This window comes from Amyelois transitella, chromosome 15, assembly GCF_032362555.1.
Source record: "Amyelois transitella isolate CPQ chromosome 15, ilAmyTran1.1, whole genome shotgun sequence".
NCBI classification, from domain to species: Eukaryota; Metazoa; Arthropoda; class Insecta; order Lepidoptera; family Pyralidae; genus Amyelois; species Amyelois transitella.
The window spans coordinates 8,150,273-8,166,285 of NC_083518.1; the positions used below are offsets into that span (position 1 = coordinate 8,150,273).

The 16,013-nt window shown below is 35.3% G+C and overlaps 1 protein-coding gene across 1 annotated transcript in view; it reads right to left on the reverse strand.

Moving 5' to 3' along the window:
* LOC106130293 (connectin-like) overlaps positions 1–14,111 on the reverse strand; it is a 56,720-nt gene extending 42,609 nt beyond the window's left edge. Inside the window, exon 1 of the mRNA XM_060948355.1 lies at positions 14,053–14,111. The gene's annotated coding sequence lies outside the window, so the exon portion shown is untranslated. The remainder of the gene's footprint in view (positions 1–14,052) is intronic.
* Between the last annotated feature and the right edge of the window lie 1,902 nt (positions 14,112–16,013).

A 16,013-nucleotide genomic window follows, 5' to 3' on the forward strand; every position in this document is an offset into this window, starting at 1 on the left:
TCGAAGATAAACATCAAATGCGAAGTTATATTAAATTCTGGAGCCAACCGACGCTATTTAGAAGGCTACGGTTGGATAATCATTCATTCGAAATTCACAGAAATGATTGTTGGCTATTTTGAGTGATATTCTTGATTCAACATTAACTGCTTTATTTATTTTGTCTAATTTATCTCATCTTTATGTATTCCACCTTTCCACTTTGCGTCAGGGCTGGGGTCCGACATTTCTTTTTCCACTCTGGCGAGATCATTAGCGTCAAACCCTATCAGCCAATCACAGCTAAGAATGCTACGTGTTCAGCCAATAGCAGCGAAGAATCTAAATCGCGCAAGCTGCCGCCGTGATTCGCAGCTCCCTTTTAGTGCCACTTTGGATTTTAAGATACAATTGAAGCTACAGTTTGACAAATTTATAATTGCATATACTGATTGTGATGTAAAACCATTAAATTTGAAAAAATTTTAAAATTTCACACAAAAAAAATCAATGAATTAAAACCTAGTCTTCAAGACGTAGTCATATAAATGTATATTCTTTATTTTCCTAAGTTACACAAATTTTAACGAGTACTAAAACCTATAGAGTACAATTAGTGAACACGAAAACATGAATAATAGAGAAAGTGAAACTTCCTGAAGCCCTCTCGAGCAAAAATGGCATAAACAATTCAGGAGGTCTCCTTAATAATTGAATAATACGGTTGTCTGAAGGTGCCGGGTACGCTTAATTTTAATTAAGTTCCCGAGAAATAGGCATGAGTATAATGAGACCCGTAAACAAACATTGCTCGCACGAATTCCGTGCAAGGAATCTTAGTTGCCTTGTCAAACTTATAATAATGCCACATGTGAGTTGAGTATTTGTGATATATAATAATATATTTAGTGCCGTGTGGTTCCCGGCAGCAATACAAAAAAATAGGACCATTCCATCTCTTTCCCATGGATGTCGTAAAAGGCGACTTAGGGATGGACTTACAAACTTGGGATTCTTTTTTAGGCGATGGGTTAGCAACCTGTCACTATTTGAATCTCAATTCTATCATTAAGCCAAGTAGCTGAACGTGGCCATTCAGTCTTTTCAAGACTGTTGGCACTGTCTACCCCGCAATGGATATAGACGTGACCATATGTATGTATGTATGTATCCCGGTATTTAAAGATAGAACCACTATGTATCTTTCCCATGGATGTCGTGAAAGGCTTAGGTGAGGCTAATAAACTTGAGATTCTAATTTGTAGGCGATGGGCTAGCAACCTGTTACTAGTTGGACCTCCATTCTATCATTAAGCTATACAGCTAAACGTGATCTCTTAGTCTTTTCAAGGCTGTTCTGTCTACCCTACAAGGGAAATAGACATGATTATGTGTGTATAACAATATATTTATATCACTAGATTTTGTCAGCGGCCTTGCTCATATATATACGAGTATCACGATTAATAAGCTTGCATGAAACGAGTAACAAATAAGGATGAAACGAGAGAAGTATGTATTCCTTAACCTCCGGAAAGACACATATCTCTGAATATTGAAAACTAGCTGTGCCCCCCACTTCGTCCGCGTGGAATAGTAATTTTGGGCATCATTGAAGCCCTCAAGGATGAATAATTTTCTCCGTTTTTTTCACATATTCCATTATTTCTTTGCCCCTTGTAGTTGCAGCGTGATGTTATATAGCCTAAAGCCTTCCTCGATAAATGGTCTATTTAATGTCAATGTCAAAAAGATCCTGAGATTAGCGCGTTCAAACAAACTCTTTAGCTTTATAATACGAGTATTAGTATAGATAGAGCGGGGACACTTTTTTTTTATAAATAAAAAGTAGGTATTCTAGTTGGAATTCGGTGAAGATTGGTGATTTAATGAAGTGGTAACAAACGAACAAACAAACTTGCAGTCATATTTTAACACGTCAACATTTTGATTCAAAACAGAAAACTAGTATCTACTAACAAAATAAAATAAATATTCTTAGTAAAGTTCAACCGATCAAGGCCGTTGTAAAGAATCGATACATAGAGAAAGAAATAGTCCGCCATCAATACTATGTTTTATTTGAACAACACCGTTGTACATTTAGCTTGTAGCGTATTTAAATACAGAAAATGTTGTGTAGTAATGTCCACTAATAACAGTCATTTCAATGGTAGAACACTGGCTTTATTTGTATGAAACGAAGGTACTTTGATTCTGCTGTGTAATAGGAGTGTAAAGTTCATTGATACACGTATAATATTCTCCGTTTTATTTTCAATGCATCCTTTAGTAAGAATTCAGTGAATTAGAAGTTGACGTTGTTGAAGAAAATGCTACAGTGCAGTTTGTTACCGCTTCTTCTGCACTGACGCCTTGGAAGCGGCAGTAAACTTAGTTTTAAGTAATTTATTTGACGTCAACCAATATTGTTAAACCATACGTTTTGACAATTATTAAGCGTTATGAAGTATCCTATAATAATGAATAATAATTTTGAATTTGAATTTATGCCAAAAAGGAAATATTTAAATTTGCCATGTGGTGCCGGCAAAGTAGAATAGCACCACCCCATATCTCCTGGGTATCGTAAGAGGCGACTAGAGGATTAAGCGGGAGGTATACGCTAATATGACAACATAGTTCAAAATTAATAGACACTGCAGTCACAAAGCGTTGTGACTATGGTTAAAATCCCCCCATTCCTGGGAAGGACCTAGTCCAGTAGTGGACTCTTATAGGCTGTTAAGGTAAGGTAAAGAAATAAGATAACTAACAATTTAATGTTGAACGAGCGCCGGTGACAGAAGGGTAAAGATAGATAGATAAAATGTTTATTCGACAATGCTACAAACACAAACAAATAAACAATAACATATCCTTTAAACTAACGCAAGTGTGCTGTAAGTGGAAATGGTCATAACTCAGCGATTTTTTTTGCCCTGAACTAGAACAAAAACGCTGATTTTCAGTTATTACCATTTGATGTAGATGCGGCTACTAAAACAAATAGTAAATACTAGTTGTTGCCCGCGACTTCGTCCGCGTAAATTTCGAGTTGAATCTACAATTGGTGAAAGTTGTAATTAAATCGGTTTAGTACTTTTGGAGATAAGCGTGTAATCATACAGTCAGATACAGAGAGAGAAAATGTAAAAAAAAATCTTTACCCATTTCAGTCAAAAATATGTACAGAAAAATATTTTTACTGTTTTATTATATGTATAAATAAAAAGACACTTTTACTCATATGAAAAAATGATGTATTTACAAATTCGAATCTTATCACGGCAACGTACCAATTTATGAGTTTTGTGTAAGTTTAATTGCTTACCAATGCTCTCACGGTGAAGAAATAAATCATGAGGAAACCTGCGCATTCAGGCAACTGGTTGTGTAATGATAATTCAATATTAAATACGACCTTGGAAGGGTTGGGGTGGTAAAATGTGAGTTGGTTACTGTTAAACCTGACTGATCCAATCCAGGGTCATAGTCAATGCCAGATCCCTGAGAGGACGATAAGAACGCAACCGGAACTGAAACAAGGTGGTTATAGTTTTGACATGCTGAGTTAAAATTTGTGCGTCTTTTGGAAAAAGTGACGTAAAATAAAAAGTAAGCAAAGGTTATTTATATCAAACAAATCACTATTTTTCAGGGGTCAATATGGAAATTTCGGTTCCGGAATGCCTCTGCGGAAAATGGGAAAATTCTGGTCAATGCCCAATTTCGGGTAAAGCGCTTTCGGACGCTTTTTTGTGTGTCCGATTTTAAAGGAATCCGAAGTTACGTAATTTTCCAACTACATAAAAATTCAAATAAATAAATGATTAAATATTTTTTTTATCGTCATCGTCAAAACGTCGTATATAAAAAAAAACACAGCCAAATAGTTACATTATGAATGTTTTACTCTTAAGGTGCAATAAAGAGTTTTATCTATCTATTTATATTTATCCGATTATTTCGAATGTGCGTTATCGATTTAAATAAATCTGAATAGTACGTATTTGACTATGGAAAAACGCGCTGATTGAATTGGATTTTGGAGTGAAATGTTGTTAGAAATGGACAAACCGTGTCACACGATCCAAATTTCTTGAAACAAAGCCATCCAGGGTATTCAATCTGGCGATCTGAAAGGCCGTACTCCATAGATGAGTATGTGCAATGTGCTAGAAGCTATGCTATGTAGACGAGCCCCCGCCATTCCATGCGCGACGCCGTTTTTATCGCGTGAAAAACTATCGCTGTTTTGCTCTTTATTGTGACATGAAACGGGACAGCGATAGTTTTAGAAACGGCGTTGCGCGTCATGCTTTCGCGCGTCATTACAAGTCTGGTAAATAAGTAAAACATTGATAAATAAAAATTGCACTTTAAGAGTAAAACATACATAACAGCACAAACGAGAGAGATGGTACAAATGCGGACTTATCGCTAATGCACTCTTTTCCAGACAACCTTTGGGTTAAACACAAATTAAGACCATATTTTTAAAGAAAATTTAATAAATCAAGATAAAATTCCATTCCCATATTTTTTATAGAAATATGGAGTTTTGTGTTCAGTTAGCGATAGAGTAGCCGTAGTCTGCACTGGATGTATAACTTTATTTAACTTTAGGTAGTACCGTGAATACCTGTAGAAACCTTTATATTGAAATAAGTTTTCCCAACAGAACTCAAAGCCAGCTGATACTAAAAGTCAAAACATCAAAGGACTAGTCACTTCAAAGTGTAATTACTTAGAAAACAGTGGCCCACTATTTTGTGCTTTATGTAGTCTTGACAAAATGGAAATTTCGTTTAATGCCCCAAATTTACCTTCGGGCTGTTTGGAGACTCGAAACGTGAAGATATGTACAAGTATACTAAAAAAAAGTACTGGAAAATTGAAAAGCAATTTGTCTTTCGCTAACATTTTTCCTGTCAGCTGAACTTCAGTGAAATTAGTTGTAAAGAATAAAATTAAATCCAGTGAGCAGTTAGAAATCGTCGTGTGTGATAGGACCTTTTATTTGCAATTACTAACTCTATTTATTTCATGGGTCTCAGTTTGCAGCAGCCGGGGGTTTTCTTTTATCACACACCCAATATAATCATCTACACATATGTCTTGTACACTATCAGTCTTGAAAGGACTCGAAAGCGACTTTTAGCTGTGTATCTAAATGATTGAATTGAGATTCAAATAGTGACAGGTTACTAGTCAATCGTCCTGAAAAAGTAATCGCAAATATATCCTTTGATTGACTTTTACAATCTAAACGTAAAGAGAAGCAGCTGGCAAAACTATGCTACTTTATCGATACCAGAGCATCATGGAAGCTTTCAGATAACTTATCATTTTTCGTCTCACGCACAATTCCAATATGGCGCACTAGTGTTAACATAATACAAGAAAAGGCACGCAAGCCTCTTAGGGCAGCTTAAGGGCACTACAAGGGCTCCTCGCCCCTGCTATGTAAATTCACGGAATGATATTAAATATTAACACTTTCCTGAAAAGATCTTAAGAATTCACTCGGTTAGTGTAGTTTCGGTCGGTGTTTTAGAGTAGGGCTCTTAACTTGCGAGTTTATTAAGCTCTTTAGGATTCCATTTTATTGGGGAAGCATAAATTGATTAGTGTTCGATTTCGTTCTCCCTTCATGTCGATATCTGTTGCATTATACTCATCTTTTAACCATATAGTAGACGGTGTCTGTGGCGCAGCGGTAGTGCGCTTGGTGGTAGTGGTAGTACACTCCGGAGGTCCCGGGTTCAAATCCCGGCCAGGGCATGATGAGAAACAATTAAAGATACAAAAAATTTGTATACGAGTACTTTGCATGGAGAAATAAACAATTTGAATTTTGAATTTTTTTTTGAACAAAGGTTTTTGATTGGCTTGGATCTTAGATGTTTATCTATATAAGTAACATCATATACATATACACATATAATCACGTCTATGCAGGTATATAACCTTGCGGGCTAGACAAAGCCAACAGTCATCAAAAACCTGAAATGCCACGTTCAGCTGTTTGGCTTAGTGATAGAAATGAGATTCAAATAGGGACTAAAAAGGGAATCCCAAACTTATAAGCCTATCCCTTAGCGACAAAGAAAAATTCACCCTTTCTGCTAAAGTAACTTTACTTTGTGCCGTGTGGTTCCCGGCACCAATAAAAAAAAAGAATAGGACCACTCCGTCACTTTCCCATGGATGTCGTAAAAGGCGACTTAGGGATATGCTTGTTAATTTGGGATTCTTCTTTTAGGCGACGGGCTGGCAACCTGTCATTATTTGAATCTCAATTCTATCATCAAGACAAAAAGCTGAACGTGGCCTATCAGTCTTTTCAAGACTATTGGCTCTGTCTATCCCGCAAGGGATATAAACGTGACTATATGTATGTATGTAACTTTACACTCTACACAATCAGTTGGGGTCATCAAACGACTAATGAGCTAAGTTAGAACATTAACTTGATCAACATTCAAGTCTCAAGTCAACCTTGCTCTAATGACCAGCATTTGATAAAAGTTAAACAATATGTTTAGATAAATGATCTTCCTCAAATTAATGAGAGAACACATGTGACACTGCGTACTATCTGTTGTTTTGTTATACACCCCAAGTTATATAATGAACGCGAAAGTTTGTTTGTTTGTTGTCTCTTTACATACATACTTACATACATATGGTCACGTATATCCCTTGCGGGGTAGACAGAGCCAACAGTCTCGAATAGACTGAATGGCCACGTTCAGCTATTTGGCTTAATGATAGAATTGAGATTCAAATAGTGACAGGTTGCTAGCCCATCGCCTAAAAAAGAATCCCAAGTTTATAAGCATATCCCTTAGTCGCCTTTTACGACATCCATGGGAAAGAGATGGAGTGGTCCTAATCTTTTTTGTATTGGTGCCGGGAACCACACAGCATTAAACTCTAAAAACTCCTAAGTAAGTTTATTTGTTTGTTGTATCTTTAAGCGTTATCTGTTGCACCAATCTTCTTCAAATCTTGCGTATATACATATAATTTAGGGTCTGGAGGGTGGCGCTAAATACGCGCATATAGTTGGCGCTAAATTGTTAAAGCTAGTACATTGGACGGCCTCAGTGGCGCAGCGGTAGTATGCTTGTCTGTGACACCGGAGGTCCCGAATTCGAATTCTGGCCAGAGCATGATGAGATAAGAACTTTTTCTGATTGGCCTGGGTCATGGATGTTTATCTAGGTATATTAGTATTTATTATAAAATATAGTATCGTTGAGTTAGTATCTCGTAACACAAGTCTCGAACTTACTTCGAGGCTAACTCAATTTGTGTTATTTGTCCCGTATATGTTTATTTATTTATTATAATCGCTGATCAAAGAAAATTTAAGTATAGTGTGTGATAGCGACAGCAGCTCTTTTCGCCCATTTTGTCAAAAAAAAAAATACAAAAGAAAAACTTCTTACATTTCAATAATACTTTTAAGCTTTGGGCTAGCAACTAGTCATTGTAATCTCAAATACAGCAAAACCTGGTCTTTGAGCTTCCCTAAAAATGATGGCCCCGTCTACCCTGAAAAGGATAAAGTAGTATTGTACAGTGGACAGAAAAAGTATACTTACCACTTACGATAAATCTCCTATTACGAATGTGGTATTCTTTTTTAAGTGGCCCACTGTACCTACATAAATAACAATCTATGAAGGTTGATGTGTATACAAAACTTTTGCGTTATAATTGAGTTTTCAGGGCATTTGATGTAATGACTGACTCGTTAACCACTACGCTACAAAAGTCTGACTTACAACGAGGTCACATAAACTTAGCATTTGTTTTTTTCGTGGTAACATCGATTTACTTTCTTTAGAAGTTAAATAACATTTTAATAAATTATTCAAAAACGTACCTTCCCACAAAACATGTTTAATTATTTACATAATATTTACATAAACCCTAATTATGCAACATGTTCAAAAAAGGTTTGAAGTTTGCGTTGAAAATCTAAAATAAATCGCGATTTTTATCCTTAGACATACTTTTACGTAGTACCCGTCTCCTCATTACTTTCCTGAGATATTGAGCGTCCGTTCTTTTAGTTTTTTTAATGAGAGGGTAAAAATAATCTTAATAGTTTAAAGTTTCCTGTTTCCGTTTTACTAGAATTTATAAAGATATTTTTTAAATTCAAAAAGAAAACCCTCGGAATTTAGCCTACACACACATGAAAGATTTAAAAAGTTGTTCTTAATGGTACAAAAATATGAGTATTGTAGCTGGAGCGATGATTATGGCTCGACCGCTACCAAGGGGAAGATCTTCCGCCATGCTAGGTGTTATGCCTGGGGAACCGCGGCTCTGATGATGTTTTGTCGGAGGTTGATATATGCTCCAATCTATGAAATCTTTGCTTGCGCGATTAAGACTCTTCGTTGTTATTGGTTGATAGCGTCGCGTGATTGTTGTGACTTGTAGCGTAAAGATGTCGCCACTAATTATAACAAAAAGCCCAACTGATGCGTTAGTTGTCATAGTAAGATTAAATATATTTGTGAACTCCAAAATATTTGATATAATCGAAATTAATCACTAAGGCAGGCAGATGTAGTAAAAAGATAGAAATCAATTTTGTACAATCATTGATAATTGGTCACTAATTTGATATTGAAAACGTAAATTACTACTTAATCGATTAGATACCTTAATAGTTCAATTACCCATTATTTATTCAAAATAGTCATGCACGCACCTTAATTTTGTTTGATTATAGTGACTTATTAAAATTTGTTCTTTTTTAACATATATTGATGTCGTAAAAGGCGACTAAGGGATAGGCTTATAAACTTGGGATTCTCTTTAAGGCCACTGACTTGCAACCTGTCACTATATGAATCTCAATTCTATCATAAAGCAAAACAGCTGAACGTGGCCTATCAGTATTTTTCAAGGCTGTTGGCTCTGTCTACTCCGCTACTACTATTACTTGATTATATGCATGTATATAAAATATCGTGTCGCCATATATGTGCATGTTACTGAAAAACTCCGGAACACCTGAACCGAATTTATTAATATTTTATATATATTTGTTTTCGTGTATTTTTCATATTTCATCTGATTTTATCTAGGAGTAACATGATTTGGACCCAGTTGTCCAATTATGCAGGTATACTTGCGATGTTTTCTTTTTCGTAGCTTTTGTTATTGTCAAGCTAATGTACCTTCACATCTCACAAAATAATGATTCAATAATAATGGGTATTAAATTTCCATTACTTCGGTCAAGTAAATCATCGCTCCTTGGACCTCCTTGGGGGAGTAAAACTTTTTCAAACTAAAATACTTTAGAACCCTTGTTGGTTACACATAAAAAAAACTTAATCACGCTTTAAAAAGTAATACTTAAAATGCCAGGAGTTTGAAACAAAAGTACGACAAGACAATATTTAATCCGAAGTTTTCAAGGGCTTTTTACAACTTTTTATACACTTACCTTTAATATTATTCTTGCCCCTAGGCTGTCAGTCACCGGAATTTCTTCTCCCTTAATCTAAATATTACCTACTTAATCGATAATCCCTGAGGACCTCTAAGCCTACGGAAATATACTTGGTTGTCACTTTGTCAGTCCTGGGGTGTAGTGATAATAATAATCATTTATTTAGCTGTCACTCTTGCGGGGGTGATAAGTTTTGTGATAGATCGACTTAATGAAAGGTCTGAAGATATTATGCAATTTGAAATTACTTTGTCTTCTCTGCCAACGGTTAGTTTGCGGTATTATTTATTTATGTTTCTACTCTTGGATTTCACGGGTTTTTGAGAGCCTTGCGTGGGGATATAAATCCAACACGTAGAGGCCCTTTGGAGAAGTTGATGTTATGTTGTTCTTCTGCAAAAACCTGTTCCCGGGCATATCAATAGATATGTCCATGATTATGTTTCTACTATTATTAATGCGATAGTATCATTATTCCATATTAATCCTTTGTATGTTTCGATCAAACAAAAATATATGATCGAAATTTGTATAGATATAGTTAATTTTCCTATGACCAGGAATTGGCTTATTACTACTAAGTTCTACTTCATACGACATTGCTTAGCCATCATGAGTCATTGATACATGTGCAATGTAGCACATTACAGCATGGTTTTGAAGCTGGGTCTCCCTGTGCATCATTTCTATATTATCACGTCTACATCCCCTGCGGGACAGACAGTAGCCATCTGACATACGAGTGTTAACATTTGTTAAGCCCCCTGGCCGGGATTATAACCCGGTACCTTATGTATCACAGTCAAGCACATTTGGTATAGAAGTAAAAAAAAAATATTAAAAAGAAATGCTACTTCCCTGCATCACATATCCAATATCCCCATGATTAAATACCATATCAAATGCCATCAAAAAGGAACTATTACATCACACTACACAGCGTTTTGGATGTACATATACAAATAATAGGTAACCCTACACAATGAGCAGGCGTTATCAACTCAAGCCTGGAACAATGGTCGGTGCATACAAACAGTAGCTTCCGACGCGGAAATTGAACCCGCTATCCTTTTACTACAGAATGGTTTATGGCGAATGAGAATTTAACGCGAAGCATGTTTGTTGGATCATTCTTCTTTTATACGACTAAATTGGACGTGAAAATATGACGAACAACTTATTTGAGGATTACTAACTCCAAAGGTTTTAAGTTAAAAGTTAAAGCATTTTATAATCACGTCTATATCCTTGCGATGTAGACAGAGCTAAAAGTCTAAAAGGAACGAAAGATTGAAAGGTCAGTTTAGCTGTTAAAGCAGTGTAAGAAGCAAACAGTCTTGAAAGGCCACGTTCAACTGTATAGCTTTACGTATGATGAAATTTGGGACGCGATAGTGACAAAATGGTTGCTAAGTTGCCCTTCGCTTAAAAGAAGAATCCTTAGTTTATCAAAACCACATATGAGCAGGTTATATTAGCTGAAGATTATTTTAACCTATTATGTCCAGTAAAAATGATCGAAATTCAAAATTGTCCACTCATGGTTCGACACGTTCGGGTTCTAAAATAAAATTTTCAAAAATAGAATTCTATTTAAACGCTGTATTTACGGGTGATGGCTATTATCTGGATTAAATTTATTATCGGGAAACTCGTTAGTTAATACACACAATATTTTTTAAAATATTTAACAGAACGTCGGTGGTCCAGTCGTTAAGGTGCACGGCTAAAATACGCGAGTAAAGGCCCTAGGTTCAAATCCTACCGTGTTCATGTAAAAAGACTCTTTTAAGTTATGTACGTACATTATTTGAATCTCGGTTCTATCATTAAGCCAAATAGCTGAACGTGGCCATTCAGTCTTTTTAAGACTGTTGGCTCTGTCTACCCCGCAAGGGATATAGACGTGACCATATGTATGTATGTATGTATGTACGTACATTATTTTGCTTCATTCTACATTCATAACTCTTTAGACTAATCTTGACCTGACCAAAATCTAGTACACTTATAAAATCACTATTTGCTGTCCGGAATAACTCCCGTAGTGTTTACTAAATATCCTTTAACAGCGGGATGCCTACGTGTTATATTAATTATTATCTGTTAATGCCAAATTTGAGAGAAATTCAATTAATCGAGTCAGATGTGCTTTGATTAATATGTCAGTTAATTTTATATCCCTTTAATACGCATATCACGTCTGCATTGAATGAGAATATAGACAGAGCCTAAGTCACATGATTAGTTATATTTTTGTCAAATAATGTCCTGTGTCTTGTAAAAGGGAGACGTTAGGAGTACCCGTAATCGTCGAATATGAAAAGAGTAATGAGAGTGGAGGAAGCGGGAGAGGTCTGTAAGGATAGTAGTAAGTGGAAATCCATAATCTCTGCCTACCCCAATGGGAAACAGGTCAACAAAACAAAAGACTGATAAGCCACGTACAGCTGTCTGGCTTAATGATAGAATTGAGATTCAAATAGTGACAGATAGCTAGCCTGACGGCTAAAAGAAGAATCACAAGTTTATAAGCCTATCTCTTAGTCGCCTTTTTTTACGAGATCCATCGGAAGGATATGGAGTGGTCCTATTCTTTTTTCTAATGGTGCCGGGAACCACACGGCACACTAAAATAAACAAACAGAAATCGATACTCGATGCAATCAATCAATCATCACGCAAGTCTGATCAAGATCAATCCGTTGATGGAACAAGGTATCGTTATACCAATTAAACAGTTCGTTTACACAGACAGACAGTTGTTGCTGACAATTATCCCATCCCATCCTTATCTTAACTAAGCAAATATATATGTGAAAAGCAAGTTGTTTATTACCTCTTCAGAGTTATTTCATTTCACTTCATAATTGAACCGTTTTTTATAAGACTTCTCGTAAATATAGAACCGCCTGCAATCGACTTCTTCCTTTTTTGCAGTTGGTTAAATTTCCAAAATCATCTCTCAAGTAAGCAATTTCCTGAAAACCACATCAAAATCGGTTCAGCGAAATGCGGGATAATCGAAGACAAACATATATACTGATCAAACTGTTCTCAGTTCTATTTCTCTTTTTGAAAGCGGTAATAGAGAACCTCTTCCAATAGATTTCCTCCTTTTTTGAAGTGGGTTGAATTTTTAAAACCTTTTTCTATACACTATAGAACACACACTTGGCTTAAAACCGCATGAAAATTGGTTCATCGAAACGCAAGATTATCGCGACAAACATACATACACATGTACATATATGTACATGCAGGTTAAACTTTTTTTTTAATAAATTGAAAGCTTTTATTCTGCTTTCGGAAAAGGACTTACTTTTAATAAGCCTAAAATTCCGACAAACCGCGGCTTTGGCTCTGGGTTTTAGAATTAGTCAGTCAGTCAATCATTATCCTGTTTTTTTTTATAATAATATAATACCAGCAAACTACCAATACTTGTTATGTAACATTCTGTTGAAAATTGTTAGCCCTGATATAGGTCAAGATAATAATGATCGGAATTTGGATAGGGGCCGAAAAAATACGAATTACCGTTCATTGGTTATGCCCTGAAGCTACCGAGAGGGCGAATATAAACCCTTGAGTATTTTTAGCCATAGATTTAAAAAGTTTGGTATGGGAAAGCATAATTATGAATATTAGCGAATGGTATAAAATTATAGAATTCCACCATTAAGCTCAACAATTGAACATGGCTTGTCTTTGACTGGTGGCTCTGTTTACCACGTAAGGGATAAAGACGTGATTATAAGACTGTATTGGGTAAATCAGCTTTTTATAAGAAATATTACTGCCTTACCTCCGCAATCTTTAAGATAAACTTAACCAATATTTTGATCAAGGTAAAAGCTGTCCCTTAGTCAAATTTGACGAAATTCATGCGAGCAAGATGAGTGGTCTTATTCTAAAGCGCCTGGAACTGCACGACACGGTGTTAAAAACGACTAATTAGTAATAATTATTCCATGCCTAACCATATTACAAATTATTTATGTTCCAATAAAACATTTTTTAAAGTCTTACAAAGAAAATTTAGGGATCCACAGAAAACCCTTCCAATCTTTCCAACAACAGGAACAAAATCCGTCCAAAACTTTCCGAGATTAACGCATTTACTTAATAATATGTAGTGATATGATAAAATGATAGTGATAGGGATGAGAGAATAGAACAAACGTTGTTTTAGAAGCAACATTTAAAGTTAAAATGATCAAAATATTTATGTACTTACTTAAAGAAAATAACATCAACACAAGAATTCTAAGTATAATATAAGGTATATATAAAAAATACAAAATTAAAAAAAAATGACAATTGGATTGAATATGTAAAATTGTCTGTATCGAAATAAGCATTTTTAGATTCTCAATAAAAAGTAGTCAAGTCTCATTAAAAAAATGCAGCGTGATAAAAAAAACGAACCAGTCATAATTTATTTCGCACAATGGGAATGCTCAATAATCATGAATAAAAACTCTTATATTAATTTAAATCTAAACGTCTTTAAGTGTCATTAAAAAAACCGGGGAAAAAGTTAAAACGATAAATTTTCATAATAAAATACGTCCACTTACCTGATAAACGACCTTAAATTCGGGCAATAAACCAAACGGCCATGAAAAAAGTCCTTTCGGGTCACAAAGAGTTCCTTAATCGAAAAATTTGAAAACCGAATACGTTGAACTTCGAACGTACGGACTATCGCGCACGTCCTCACTTCACCGCTGTTCGCTTTTCACTGAATAAGGGTTCGCCTGAAAATTATCTGTTGCACTCACTCACTACGTTTCATACATGCGCGACTTTCCCCCGGTTTTAAGATAAAGTTCCACATCCATTACTCTTTCTGACTACTAGGAAGAAAATAAGTGAATTGGTTAGCAGTAATGTATTTGAAATTTTGATTATAATCGTATGCTTTGACCTAATAAAAGCAGACCTTTTGGTCAGAGACATAATTATATTTTTATTAGGGGTTATAAATCCTTTTCTCCAAAATCACCTCTATTCTTAACAATGTGCGGACCTAGCATGTGTTTTTCAAGTTCCTATAAGGTCTACTTTTCTTTTCTGGATTGGTCCATAGCATAGCTCAGTAACCCTTTATACAAGAAAGTTGTATTTTGATATGTATGTGCATATTTACTTCGAGTTAGTGAAATAGAACAAATAAAAATAATTATAAATGCAACTTAAAAAGCATAACAATGTAAGTGTTAATGAATGTTTAATTAAGATTTTTATTCGATACCTCTTAATCAGAGGTAAGATCCGTTAATCTTTTTAATTTTGAGGTTACAAAGTTACAATTTTTTTAAAGCCATTGATAAAAAAAGGCTGGAGTCCTGTTTAGTCTTCTTATTCTTTTTTACGCTTGACATACAGCGGTATGAAGCGTCTAGCGCCTAGCACGTAAGAAAGTTAGTTAAGAAAAAAGTTAAAAGCAAGTCTATGTGAAAACACCCTTACGACACGCGCTGACGTCAAATCGTTTCTATGCTAATGAATTAATTATATAAACACTACACAAAAAGCACAACATCATTTTTTCTTTCCTAAATCTCGAATTATTAACATTGGTCTCGCTTGATCCCTTAACACGGTACTTTGGAAGTCTGAGCGAATGGGGCCAATTGTTTAATTATGTTTATTCTAATTTAATTTCCGACACTCCGTATTCGTATTATTCGTTGCGTAGAGTAATGTATAATACTAGAAGTGAATGCTTGATAATCGATCAACTAATTTTAATATCGTGATTGTCTAATTTGTTTTATTTTACAATTTGCTTTGGTTTATAATAACGAACATGACATAATGGTATAAAATTAAGGGGTCGAAAAGTTCAAAGGTCAGGTCAAGATAACCCTAAACCGAGGATCTAGCATGAGGAGTAATTAATTGAAAGAAAGAAAGAAAAGGGATCGTGGAAAATGCAACTGTGTAGTCTCTGACTTCTAGTACATGATAAGGGCTCATTTTCATTGGTTTAAATATCTGTCAAATATACAGAGGTCAGCTGACATTCGAATCGAACATCAAAGTTAGTAAGAAGTTTGAATCATGTTACAATGATCCATCCTCGTCGAGCGACTGGATCGTTACGTGTGCATTGAATACTTGTGTCGTGTGGTTCCCAGCACTAATATAAAAAAAGAATAGGACCGCTCGTTTTCTTGCCTATGAATGTTGTAAAAGGCAACTAAGAGTTTAGGCTTATAAATTTGGAATTCTTCTTTCAGGCGATGGGCTAGCAACCTGCCGCTATTTGAATCTCAATTCAATCGTTAAGTTGAACGTGGCCTATCAGTCTTTCAAGACTGCTGGCTCTGACCTCCCCGTTAGGGCTATAGACGTGATTGTATTAATGTATGACATATTATAAATAGTATAATGCAATGCGAAAGTAAAGTATATCTTTTTTAAATTGACAATTGGATTACGACGGAACATAGTCTAAAACTTTCAGGCAAGCTTTGCGATTTATAATGAGCTGGTATTATTTGTCAGTCAGGTGACAAGCCCAAATCGTCCT